Raw genomic sequence first — 5,000 nt, 5'->3', positions numbered from 1 at the left:
ACCGGTTGTTTCTGAACCCTTACATTATAAGGGATACATTTTGGCATAATTGCCCGCTGTGAACGAAAAATGCCTTAAAAACTTTTCATAGGGTCTTGGGCTGCCGATTAAAATCTATTTGCCCTATATTTTATTTATCTATTTATTTCATTTTTTGTTTAACGAAAATCCATATGTATAAAATTTTGATTGTGAGCGTTTTATTCCAAATTATTGACTTTTATTATAATGATGACCAACATCAGGAAAATGCTATTGGGCCATAGGCTATCTTTTTTTTTCTCTCTCTCAAGTTATAGTAAAAATTTTATAATATTTCTAATACGACCATAGGGCCACAAGACAGTACCATTAGTCTATCATGAACTTGACTAAGGTAAGAAGTTTCATTAGCCATATCTTTAATTTTTAAAATAGTTCAGTGATAATTATTAAGCGACTGCAAGTAACCACTGTGTATACCCCAAGTTTATCTACTTATTTATTTTTGTTTCCATAGTTTATGTTAGAATTATTTACTGTAAAAATTAGGAAACATATGTTTGAGTATGCTAACTCAGTAGTAGTATTACAAGCTACAATCACATTGCCTGTATGTAACATATCAATTACCCAGGATTAGGAGGTCATGTTTCTCTTGTTTTACTGAAAAGCATGAGAGATGGGCCAGACGACCCACATCAAGCTCACAGTAATAAAACTGTACGTGATAATTATATAAAATAGAAATTCTAATAAAGCTAGAGAAAGGAAAGAGAGTAGGCAAGTGATCATTAATCAAGCTGACTGATTTGAATTCAACTCTCAAGAAAGGGAGCAGGCCTGAATACGTAGAGCACCTTTCCCAGACCTGAGAGCAGTAGTATTCCAGGCAAGGGCAGACCAAATTATAAAGCCGAGACAAATCAGGGGAGCAGTGACACACAACATGAAAACATGATGCCCACGGGTGGTTATAGACTTCATAGGGTAGGCTTATGTGAGAGGCGGCATAGAACGTTCAACATAATACTTTGTGACTTCGTGAGACAGCGACAGATTAGCTTCCGCGCTTATTGAAATATGTTCAAGCGCAGACTATAATATCATACCGCCAAATGAAAATTCCATCTTCTATAATATGTATTCGATTTATGTTTTTCTAACTGACATACATAAAGGCAGTTCGTATCTAGTTAGTAAAAGAAAATCAATTGATATTGTTGGGGAGTGAATGATAGTCTTGAACATAGCCAAAGGGGTGAATAAAACCAAATGGGTTTTGTGAAATACACAAGATTTGTTCAACTTCATTCTTCCTCCTCCGATGATTGGAAGAAAGGGAGATGTCATTCTACGTCACTGTATTTCTGGGCTGTGATTAGCCGAGCACTCCCCTTGTCGGCTAAGGCGTATACACTTAGGGAATATGCTTCCTGCATGTTACAAGCTAATGGACCGAGAAAACACACGCGCATGCGCATAAAAAAACAGTCGTAAACACACATACACACACGCGCGCGCGCACGCACACACACACTCACTCACACACACACACGCACATATATATATATATATATATATATATATATATATATATATATATTATATATATATATATATATATATATATATATATATATATATATATATATATATAATATATATATCCAAGATTGCCCACTGTCCGTATTAATTTTTTGTTAAAAGGGCAGAGCATGAAACCCAGCTCAAATGAAAAACAAATGCAGAAAATGGTAGGATTTATCATTATATAAAACTCTCAGCTAGCCATTAGACAAACCTAAATTTCTGTTCAAGGAAATGGAATTATTTGTGCATTGTCTTTTCTCTCTCTCTCACTCCCTCTCTTTAAATTGAGTTACTTTGAATATTTGTTTAGGGTGATTTTTCGTTGCGAGCCTCCTTTCGGAACAAAATTGACTTGGCGAACTCCAGACGCCCATTTAGGGCATTTTTCTCGCGTTGCAAAGTTTTAATGAACTTAAGGGCAAGACTTTTCGCACACTTCCATTATTGCGGAATATCTTGTTCTTTCTTTTGTTGTCTTCTACGTGTGACAAGCAAATATTCTCTCTCTCTCTCTCTCTCTCTCTCTCTCTCTCTCTCTCTCTCTCTCTCTCTCTCTCTCTCTCTCTCTTTCGAAAGGTACTAACCCGAATATACAAACTGAAGGAAGATAAAAAGTTCAAATAGAAATGATTGCTAATTACGGAAAACTTCATTGAATAAATGTGTTAATAATGTATAAATCGAGTAGATAAATGGTAGAGAAGGTAGATACATATCAAGCAAGTATATACATCCCAGATACTTGAAAAAAAAAAAACGCCGAAACTTTATGTTTTTGTAACTAATAATCTCCAACTAATGACATGCGACTGGGACGAACCGGTCAGTCCTACCGTGTATGGGGGCTTTTGAGATCAGTCCTGTTGAGCCAGGCCTGTCCCGTCGTTCTTTCAGCATGTTGAACTGACTGGCGGATCGCCCTGCGGGTGTTGGGAAGGAAAGAGGCAAAGTTTCTACATGTACAATACCTATTGAGTACTCAGACACGATCGCCCTCTCCTCGTGGGAGTCGGGGCAGAATTGCTGTTGTGAAAGGATGGATGCAATAGTCAGTCAAGTATTTACTTCGATTTCATCCGTGATGTTTTGGACCTGTACAGAGCAATTCCATGCTTGTGCCGGGTTACTCCAATATAGGAAAAAGACTAAACAGCTTATGAACAATTACTGGAATTACGTAAACAAAAAAATAGATATAGGTGCTGCTAACACAGATATTGTGAAAGCCAAAATTGCCACATTATGGGATTATTTCGGGAAATTTGAAAAAAATTCGGGAATCGAAGAAATCATGTGCAGGAGAAGAAGAGGTATATGTGGCCAATTTGTGGTATTTGTACATTATTATTTTATCATTCTGTCCTGCCATGGTAGTTTCCCATCACCATTGAAATATGCAACGTATAACAATCTACCATTTTTGGCTACATCACTGGCATTTCGTTGACCTAATGCCTGAATATTTGTGAAGTGTGCATCATTTGAGTCCTTTCTCCAGTCTGCATCCGATACAATGCGACTTTCAATGTTTTCAAAGTCAGTCATATTTTGAGGAGTGTAGGAATTACTGCAGTTTCTCCGTAAGAAATTAAGAAGTACACAGCTTACCAGAACAACACGGTCAATTTTTTCAGTTTTCAAGGCAGTGGGTGTGTGGAAAACTCGAAATACATTAGATAGTACACCAAACATTTTCGACCATTCGTCTAGCACGAGATAATCGGTAATTGTAAATTTTCTTTCCATAAGTTAATTCTCTCTGAGTGAAAGGTTTTAGCAAGTATTCTTGAAGCCCAAAAGCATTGTCGCCTATAAACACAAAGTTCTAACCATATTTAGTTCCATTATTTTGGGGCAAATTTAAAGTACGTTCTATTAACTTTTTGTGAAAAATGGTGTCTTCAATTACTCCTCCGTCTGAAATGCGACCATTCTTGCCCACATCAACCATTAAAAACTCGAAATTAGCATTTACTATTGCCATGAGAACGACGCTAAAATAACTTTTATAATTAAAGCAATATGATCCACTTTCGGAGGGAGTTACAATAGATACAAGTTTGCCGTCAATTGCTCCACCACAATTGGGAAAATTCCAAAAGAGATAGAAGTCATCGGCATATTGTTTTCCCACTATCCACTGGTTTTAGGGAACTGCACAGAAAAAAGTATGGCAAATTTGAAAACGCACGTAAATTTTAATCAATGTATAACACACCTATTTATATATATGTATATTATATGCTCGTTTTGATATCAATTGTGGCTACTTATAAGTGAACACATTTCACAATTTCTTTCAGGATGATGAAGAAATATCATCAGATACAGCCGGGGAATCTACACCGGAACCTTCTAGGCCTGGTTCCGCCTGCTTAGAGATATCAGGGGCCGCTGTCTAGAATTTCCAAAGCAAAGACTCCTTGAAAAACCAGAGAAGTATCTTGATGCAGAAGAAGATGAATTAGAATTTTTCGGTAAATTTTTGGCAACAAGGTTGAGACAGCTTAATGACCTAATACGTGTTTTTGTTCTGTTGCGAATTGGAAAATATTGTTTAAGGATAGTATCCGTTAAAACCATGTGAAAGATTGACAGTGGCATTTTACTTGGAAAGATAAATGAATATTTAAAATTTCCTAAATCCAGCGTTCATTTCGTGATAATTAGAATGTGATTGTTTTAATCCAGTCTCATCGCACTATGCATTAAATCTCTATTGGTGAAAATTATAGGTATTGCCCAAAATACTTGGAGTAGTTGTTCATTACGTATAGATTTAAACGGCCATTAACCGCTTTTATTGACTTCATGTCTTTAACCAGAAGATTACCTTTCACGCTCGACATGATTTTTGCAGTTAAAGATAGACATGAGATTTTATACCTACTATTTTGAAGTAACTGAGTAAAATTTGAAATTACAATTATAATTACATTTGGAAATAGCAATTGCATTACAGTTACAAGAAATTTATTTATAATCACAGTTACAATTACAAGGGATTTGGGTGCAAGAGTAAACGCTAATCTTTGGCATAGAAAACAGTGTAGTGAGGGGAGCAAATCGAGCCAATAGGGTTTCATGATTTATATCCAGATGTATCAGTAATACAGGAGCAGAGGTCATATTACAGTCATATTTACTAGCACCTGTTGGGAAACCGTTTTGATTATGCCGTTCAGTTCTGGTCACCATACTATAGGTTGGAGACAAGTAGTACATTAAAAATCGCCTGTTTCTCGTTCGACACAAGTTACATACAGGACACGGTCGGTGATTGGACGGGTGCCCTCACGCTCGATGTGCTCCCAGTGACCGAGTACCAACAAAAATAAGCAACACATCACTCCTAATGGAGCCCTACCGTTACCACACAAATTTTATCATTACAACTAACTTACAAATTAAATTATCATGTAATTAAT

Source organism: Macrobrachium nipponense, chromosome 24 (assembly GCF_015104395.2).
Source record: "Macrobrachium nipponense isolate FS-2020 chromosome 24, ASM1510439v2, whole genome shotgun sequence".
Lineage (NCBI taxonomy): Eukaryota > Metazoa > Arthropoda > Malacostraca > Decapoda > Palaemonidae > Macrobrachium > Macrobrachium nipponense.
This window is presented reverse-complemented; position numbering follows the sequence as displayed.